This window comes from Malania oleifera, chromosome 11 (genome assembly GCF_029873635.1).
Source record: "Malania oleifera isolate guangnan ecotype guangnan chromosome 11, ASM2987363v1, whole genome shotgun sequence".
Lineage (NCBI taxonomy): Eukaryota > Viridiplantae > Streptophyta > Magnoliopsida > Santalales > Ximeniaceae > Malania > Malania oleifera.
The window spans coordinates 65786976-65796241 of record NC_080427.1 but is presented as its reverse complement, the minus strand read 5'-3'; the positions used below and the strand labels follow the sequence as shown (position 1 = coordinate 65796241).

General features: G+C 41.2%; 1 non-coding gene across 1 annotated transcript; it reads right to left on the bottom strand.

The window, feature by feature from the left end:
- Positions 1-3251: 3251 nt before the first annotated feature.
- On the bottom strand, positions 3252-3358 carry LOC131143641 (small nucleolar RNA R71). Its single transcript, XR_009133625.1, has one exon. It is a non-coding gene; the product is annotated as a small nucleolar RNA R71 (small nucleolar RNA).
- Positions 3359-9266: the final 5908 nt, after the last annotated feature.

Below are 9266 nucleotides of genomic sequence, written 5' to 3'. Positions count from 1 at the left end.
AGAGTAGTCCTCGACAGGGTCAGCGGAAGAAGAAGAAGAAGAGCCACAACTCGGGTTATCGGCGGAACACCGAGCGGTCGAATGCTCAGGAGGATCCATCCTCCGCACCGTGCGCCAAATGCTGTAAATGGCATGATGGCGAATGTCAGCCATTCTGGGGTGTTTGCTACAATTGTGGTAAGTTGGGCCACATGGCAAAGAGCTTTCAGGAACAGAGGAGGGTTATGCTTACACAGAGCTAGAACCGTGGGAGTAATCATGTGCCTCGGGTGAACTACCAGGCAACCACGACTCCGGCGAGAGTATATTCACTTACTCCAGCAGATGCGGAACACGCTGGGAATGTGGTGACAAGTACCATGTTATTGCTTTCGAATAGAGCTGTTGTTTTATTTGATTTGGGGCAACCCATTCATTCATATCTACTAGATTTGCAAAATTGTGTGGGATTGAAACCCAACTTTTGGGTGAATGTTTGGCTCTGGCTACGCCGAATGGGAGTGTAACGATGTGTAGTAAGATGTTAGGGAATTGCCCAGTTGTGATTTAGGAGAGATTGTTATCGGCGAATCTTGTAGTATATGACATATCGGGTTTCAACGTCATACTGGGGATGGATTGGTTGTTCTCCAGTTATGCAGTGATCTATTGTCGTAAGAAGGTAGTAGTGTTCAGACCTCTTGGGAAGCAGGAGTATGAGTTCGTAGGATCGTGTGTGCATTTGACGCCATAAATTTTATCGGCATTACAGGTGATTACGCGCTTAAATTGCGTAATTAGGTGCTTTAATTCATGCATTGCGAATGATATTTTTTATTTAAATGCCTAATTACTCTCAATATTCTAACATTGTGTTCTATTTATAAAATTTGGGTTTTATTGAGTAATGTATGAAATTTTGGTTTTTATTTTATTTTATTGCAGAGCAACTGTTGGAAGCTAAAAAAACCGACGGTACTTTGCAATCTGTGCGTAACTCTCTCATCCAATCTCTGATTCAGATGATTCAAGATGCCGTAGAAATATAAGAAAACAATCTACAATTTTCGTGTTTTGTGTTTTTCAAAATATTGGCAGCATCAAGGCCTAAATCAGACGTGAAGTTAGCATACGCCGTTTTATGGATTATTTCAACAATTCTTCGTAATCTTAGCGTAACCTTCTCATCTGAGCTCCGATCAAACTGATTCAAAATTCTGGGAAAATATGAAAAAGAGTTCTACATCTTTTATGTTTTAAGATTTGAGAGTTACGAGCTATAAGAGGGTCAAAAGTGAGCTTGAAAGAGGAGGGCAGTTCATGTACCTTTGAAAAAAAAAAAGAAAAAAAAAATCAAAAAATGAGATGTGACCCGGCCATGCAGCCGGGTCATCTCAGAAGGTGAGGCGCTGGGTACATAAAAAGGAAAGACAAAAGAATGGAAAGAAAAAAAAGAAAGGAAAGAAAAGCAAAGAAAGAAAGGACAAAAGGAAAGGAATGGAAAAGTCAAAGGAGGGTTTCCTTGTGGAGGGAGCCGTGTGCAAGAAGAGAGGAAGGGGGGCAGCGTGCGCTGGGCTGGAGGGAGAGAGGCCGCACCATCGGAGGAAAAAAAGAAAAGATTTTTCTTGGGGAGAAACACAAGGGAGGCCAAACCACATAAAGTTTCTTGGAAAAATTATTTTTTGGGAGCTTTCTTGTGGTTTTCTTTTGGGGGTACTGCGAAGATACACACACAGCTAGCAAAGGAGAGTTGGAAGCACGTAAAAATAATATCTTTTCAGAATCGGAAGGTGGCGAACAACGGCGGTGTTCGGGGTGTTCGTGACGCACAACGGTGGTGCGGCGAGTGTTGATCTTTCCCGTACGCTCCAAATTGAAGAAAATATGGTCAAATCTGTTATGTTGGATTTAATTTTCGGAATGAACTAAATTTTTGAATTCTAGGAAAACGATGTAGCTAGTTTCGAACTATGCTTGCTCTTTGATGCTAATCTGAAGTAGTTTTCATTAGTGTTTGTTTGAGTTATTCTGTGCCTAATGCTTTTAATTAACTGGCCATTAATTAAATGATTTTAGTCTTGTGATTTGCTACCGAAAGGGGGGATTATAGGATAGATCTTGGATAATTTAGCGTAGGTAAATATAGAGATCGAAAGACTTGTATGAACCTACATAGCATTAAAAATCGAGAGTCTTACTGCGTTCTTGCGTTATTAATTTGCATACTCTTATGTTAAATAATAAACAAGAATAGGTTCCGATTGACTATCGAAAGAGGCTTTTGGAAAAATTGACGATTTGCTAACAAACAGAGAAAACGAAGTTTAATTAGCTAAATGAGTAAAGCATAGTGAGAAACTAGGTGAAATCGGTGTCCTAGAAGTTTTCACCATCATCAATTTGACACGCGGTATCCAGTTTTAAATTCTCCTGAATAGTTTATTTAAAGTAGCTTTGTTTAAATTTTGCAGTCTAAAATTGTTAATTTTTCTAAATAAAATCAAGGTTAGTAAAATTTCGGTACTTGGTAAAATTAAGACATCAATCCCTGAGGACGATACTCTACACATCATTATATTATAAAATTACGATACTGTGCACTTGCAGTTTGCACCGGTCAAGTTTTTGGCGCCGTTGCCGGGAATTGAGTTTATCTTATTTTTGCCAATATCGATACAAAGTAATCTTGGTTTTAATTTAGAATTTTATTTTTATATTTTTATTTATTTCTTTTCTTTATTTTATTTTATTATTATTTTTTTGTATTTCTGGTGTGTTTTTTATGTTGGATGCGCAGTGCTAGAACACGTGCCATTATTCCTTTTGATCTACAGATTGAAAGAACGCTCAGAGCACTAAGGAAAAAGAGGGTATTAGCCATGGAAAACGGACAAGATAATGCGCAGCCACGCGCCTTGAAGGATTATGTGTGACCAGTTGTAAATGACAATTATTCGGGTATCAGACGCCATCCCATTAATGCCAACAATTTTGAGCTCAAACCCGCATTAATCAGCATGGTGCAGCAGGCCCAATTCAGTGGATCACCACTTGATGATCCCAATATCCATCTGGCGATGTTTTTGGAGATTTGTGATACTGTGAAGATCAATGGTGTTACTGAAGACACCATTAGACTAAGATTATTCCCTTTCTCTTTGAGGGACAAAGCAAGAGGTTGGCTACAGTCGCTACAACCTGGGAGTATTACTAGTTGGCAAGACATGGCAGAAAAATTTCTAGCTAAATTCTTTCCACCTGCAAAAACAGCTCAACTCAGGAGTGAGATTGGTCAATTCAAGCAGCATGATTTTGAATCACTCTATGAAGCATGGGAAAGGTATAAAGATTTGATTCGACGCTGCCCACAACATGGATTGCCGGATTGGTTGCAAATTCAGATGTTCTTTTGGGGGTGCTGCGAAGATACACATACAGCCAGCAAAGGAGAGTTGGAAGCACGTAAAAATAATATCTTTTTAGAATCAGAAGGCGACGAACAACGGCGGTGTTCGTGACGCGCGACGGTGGTGCGGCGAGTGTTGATCTTTCCCGTATGCTCCAAATTGAAGAAAATATGGTCAAATCTGTTATGTTGGATTTAATTTTCGGAATGAACTAAAGTTTTGAATTCTAGGAAAACGATGTAGCCAGTTTCGAACTATGCTTGCTCTTTGATGCTAATCTGAAATAGTTTTCATTAATGTTTGTTTGAGTTATTCTGTGCCTAATGCTTTTAATTAACTGGCCATTAATTAAATGATTTTAGTCTTGTGATTTGCTACCGAAAGGGGGGATTATAGGATAGATTTTGGATAATTCAGCGTAGGTAAATAAAGAGATCGAAAGACTTGTATGAACCTACGTAGCATTAAAAATCGAGGGTCTTACTGCGTTCTTGCATTATTAATTTGCATACTCTTATGTTAAATAATAAACAAGAATAGGTTCCGATTGACTATCGAAAGAGGCTTTTGGAAAAATTGACGATTTGCTAACAAACAGAGAAAATGAAGTTTAATTAGCTAAATGAGTAAAGCATAGTGAGAAACTAGGTGAAATCAGTTTCCTAGAAGTTTTCACCATCATCAATTTGACACGCGGTATCCAGTTTTAAATTCTCCTAAATAGTTTATTTAAAGTAGCTTTGTTTAAATTTTGTAGTCGAAAATTGTTAATTTTTCTAAATAAAATCAAGGTTAGTAAAATTTTGGTACTTGGTAAAATTAAGACATCAATCCCTGAGGACGATACTCTACACATCATTATATTATAAAACTACGATACTGCGCACTTGCAGTTTGCACCGGTCAACAGGTGAGGAGGTTACTCTTGGATGGTTGTCAGGGTTACTAGCTTGTGTGAAGGAACCGCCGTGGGATGAATTGAGACTTGAGGATATTCAGGCGGTCAACAAGTTTCTGCATGTGTTTCCTAAAGAGTTACCCGGTTTACCTCCGGATCAAGAGGTGGAGTTTGCAATAGAGTTGTATCCTAGTAAGACACCGATCTCTAAAGCTCCGTACCGGATGGCTCCTGCAGAACTTCGAGAGTTAAAGGAGCAGTTGCAAGAACTACTGGACCAGGGTTTTATTCGACCTAGTGTTTCACCCTGGGGAGCTCTAGTATTGTTTATGAAGAAGAAGAAGGACGGATCGATGTGTATGTGCATTGACTACCATGAGATCAACAAAGTGACGGTGAAGAACCTTTATCCTTTGCCTCGTATAGATGATCTCTTTGACCAGTTGGAGGGAACACATGTCTTTTCGAAGATTAACCTACGGTCAGGGTATCATTAGGTGAAGGTTAGGTCTGAGGATGTAGAAAAGACCGCTTTCCGAACCAGACACAGCCACTAAGAGTTCTTAATTATGCCATTTAGGTTGACCAATGCGCCGGCAGTATTTATGGATTTGATGAACAGGGTGTTTCATGAGTACCTGGATCGATTTGTAGTGGTTTTCATCGATGACATTCTAGTATACTCGAGGAATTCAGAAGAGCATAAGAATCATCTAAGGTTGGTGCTATAGAGATTGCGAGAGAAGAAGTTGTATGCTAAGCTGAAGAAGTGTGAGTTCTGGTTGAATCAGGTCGCGTTCTTAGGCCATGTGGTGTCTAAGGGCGGTATCTCCATTGATCCTAGCAAGATTGAAGTTGTGGTCGACTGGGCGAGACCGAAGAGTGTGCAGGAGGTTCGGAGTTGTCAGGGACTGGCAGGTTACTATCGTCGGTTCGTGGAAGGTTTCTCTAAGTTGTCTAGACCTTTGACACGATCGACTAAGAAGGGGGTGAAATTTGACTAGACTAGTGATTGCAAGCAGTGCTTTCTTGAGTTGAAGCACTGGTTAGTTACTGCTCCAGTATTGACCATTCCTTCGGGGAATGAGGGTTTTTTGATAGCGACGCGTCCCTAAAGGGTTTGGGATGTGTGCTTATGCAATAGGGTAGGGTGGTAGCTTATGCTTCTCGACAACTTAAGGAGTATGAGAAGAATTACCCTATGAATGATTTAGAGTTAGTTGCTGTTGTTTATGCCTTGAAGATCTGGCGACACTACCTGTATGGTGTTCAATGTGAGATTTTCACTGACCAAAAAAGCCTCAGGCACTTTTTCGCGCAGAAGGAGCTAAATATGAGGCAAAGACCGTGGCTAGAGTTAATTAAGGACTACAATTGCACGATCAGTTATCACCCGGGAAAGGCTAATATGGTAGCAGACGCGTTGAGTCGGAAGTCAGAGCATGCAGTAGTAACTGTAGTTGTAGTTCAGCATCATGTTAAACGGGATCTGGAAAACCTTGGCGTAGAGTTGGTGTCTAGTGATCATCAAGCTTTCATTGCTAGCTTAGTGATCCAACCGACTTTGTTTGAGCGTATTGAAGTGGCACAGGCTAGTGATGCAAAGTTAGCTGGGATTGTGGAGAAAGTGCAGCAGGGTTTGGCTACGGATTTTAACATCTCTGATAGAGGTGTGTTGAGATTTGGGACCAGGTTGTGTGTTCCAAGCGACGATGAGATCAAAAAGAAGATTCTAGAGGAAGCGCATCGTTCTCTGTATATGGTACATCTGGGTAGTACAAAGATGTATCGGGATTTGCGCGAGTCCTTCTGGTGGAGTGGTATGAAGAGGGATATTGATCGGTTTGTGAAGCAGTGTCTGACGTGTCAGCAGGTGAAAGTTAAACATCAGAGGCTGACGAGGCCACTGCAACCTTTGCCTATTCCGGTGTGGAAATGGGAGCACATTTCCATGGACTTTGTTACCGAATTACCGACAGCGCTTCACAGGCAGAATGCTATTTGGGTAATTTTGGATAGGTTGACGAAATCTGCTCACTTTGTACCGACGAAGGTTAGTTACCCTTTGAGTAGACTAGCATACCTATATGTGCATGAGATAGTGAGAATGCATGGAGTTTTGGTCTCCATTATTTCAGATCGAGATCCGAGGTTTACTTCTCGATTTTGGAAGAGCTTACAGGAAGCACTGGGGACGAAGCTTACTTTCAGTACAGCGTTCCACCCCCAGACTAATGGACATTCGGAGAGGACAATACAGATCTTGGAGGATATGTTACGGGCTTGCGTATTGGACTTCGGTGGTAGTTGGATTCAGTTTCTGCCACTAGTGGAGTTTGCCTATAACAATAGCTTCCAGGTTAGTATAGGGATGGCACCATTCAAGGCTTTGTATGGGCGAAGGTGACGATCTCCTTTGTATTGGGATGAGGTCGGTGAACGTTAGGTTTTAGGACCTGAACTCGTGCAACAGGCGTCTGAGAAGGTAGGTTTGATCCGAGAGAGGATTAGATCGGCTCAGAGTCGGTAGAAGAGTTACGCGGATGTTCGCAACCGGGAGTTGGAGTTCGAGGTAGGGGGTAAAGTATTCCTTAGAATCGCTTCAATGAAGGGAGTGATGAGATTCAGAAGGAAGGGCAAGTTAAGCCTAAGGTATATCGGACCATTCGAGGTCATTGAGCGAGTAGGTCCGGTAGCCTACAGAGTTGCACTACGCCCAGCACTCTCAAGGGTCCACGATGTATTTCATGTATCCATGCTGAGAAGGTATGTGTTGGATCCATCTCATGTTATAAGTTATGGTGAGTTGGAAATTGAAGATACTTTAGCGTATGAGGAAATACCTATTAAGGTGTTGGACCATAAAATTCATAAGCTTCGTACCAAAGAAATACCGTTGGTGAAGGTATTTTTGCGAAACCACAAGGTTGAGGAAGCTTCTTGGGAACTGGAAACGAAAATATGCCAGAAGTATCCGTAGTTGTTCTGAGTAGTACTTGGATAGGAGGGTGGTATGAGTATGTAAGTATGTATGTATGTAAACCTTTATTATCGTATTGTATTTAGTGGTTAGTCTCTAGGAGAGTCCTATTGTATTATAAGCTCCTGAGACCGTGTATGTATGTAACCACGGTATTCCTCCGCCATAAGTGAGGGAATGTATGTATGTATCGTAACGGGGCTGCGTATAAATGGCCGCATTCTCTAGAGTGTGTTTGTATGTATCGTGATGGGGTTGCATATAAATGGCCGCCATATTCTTTAGAGTATGCATGTATCGTAGAGGGGCCGCATAATAACGGCCGCCGTTTCATCTCAGAGTATGTATGTATGTCGTAGTATGAATGTGTTTGTAATGAGAGATTGCAAATTTTGGGGACGAAATTTTTTTAAGGAGGGGAGGTTGTAAGAACCTGAACCGTGATATATGGGTTAATTGTGTAAAAGAAGGGTAAAAAGGTAATTGTACAGACTTCGTCGACAAGTCCATCATTCGTCGACGAAGGTTGAAGGCTTCTCGTTGACGAAACTCAGAAGCTCGTTAACAAGGGAATGCTGAGAGGTTCAGAGGAAAAATTGAAATAGCTAGCTTGTCGACAAAGCCATCAACTCGTCGACGAAGCTAGTGGCGGATTCGTCGACGAGGACGCCAATTCGTCGATGAATCCACCCGGGTCAAAGGCCTTTAAAAGATCTTTTGGGGTTGCTTAGTTGCTAAGTTTTGGAAATCCTTTCTCTCTCTCTAGAACTCGAAGCTCTCTCTCTCTCTCTCTCTCTCTCTCTCTCTCTTCGATTTCTTCACCATTTGTCCCCTGATTTGCAAATCCAAAGTTACTACGAGGATCAGTGAAGGATTCTCTACGCTTCCAGCAGATCGGAATCTCGTTTCGAGCGATTTTTGGGTTTCAGGCTAAAATCGAGGTAAGGCTCGATTTTCATTTCGAAGTCAGTATATGTGTAGTAGTACAGATTGTGAGCCTATATTGTACTGTGGATTGTAGGTTTTGGAGTCTTGGTTCGTAGTTCTGGGGACCGTAGAGTGCGTAGTTGGAATTTGGGTTAAGGTAAGGGGATTCTGTTTATATTAGTTTATTTTCGAAATCATGATCGGTAAGCTTGTAGACTATGATCGTATGTATGTTTTGGTAACTTATTTAGGGAAATCTATCAGGTAAAAATGCGAGATTTTAGGGTTACAATTTTCGGGAAAATTGGGGATTTTGGTTATCGTCTCTACTTTGTTTGGGAAAACTGTTGGTTACGCTAAAACTGTATTATTGAGGTGACTGTAATCCATATTTGCATAAACTGTATACTTGAATTTGTAAACTATATGATTGCCGTAAACCAAATAAGTGTGGTATGTATGGTTGTATGTATTTGTTCCAGGTATTTGTAAAACAGCTATGTGGCGGCTAATTACCGTACGCTGAAATGTATAGGAAGGTAAGTTCCAAAATGATTCTAGGGATTTGTAAAACAGTTATGTATTGATTAACTACTGTGGGTGAGAGTGGCCGACTCTATATCCAGGGTGTGAAATATCACCAGTATGTTTTAGCTGGTCATCGAAGGGTGTGTTCTACACTGTATGTAGCAATGTAATCACTATGGGCCTGAGTTGTCGCATCGTAGTTGCGTACGTAGCAATGTAATCGTTGTGGGACTAGGTGACGTTGTGTAGTTGCGTATGTAGTAATGTAATCATTGTGGGCCTCAGTCGTCGCAGTGTAGTTGCATGTGTAGCAATGTAAATGTTGTGAGAGGAGGTAACCTTGTGTAGTTGCGTATGGACCAATGTAATCACTATTGGGCCTAAGTCGTCGCATCGTAGTTGCGTACGTAGCAATGTAATTGTTGTGAGACTAGGTGACCTTGTATAGTTGCGTATGTAGCAATGTAATCACTGTGGGCCTCGGTTGTTGCAGCATAGTTGCGTGTGTAGCAATGTAATCACTATGAGACGAGGTGACCTTGTGTAG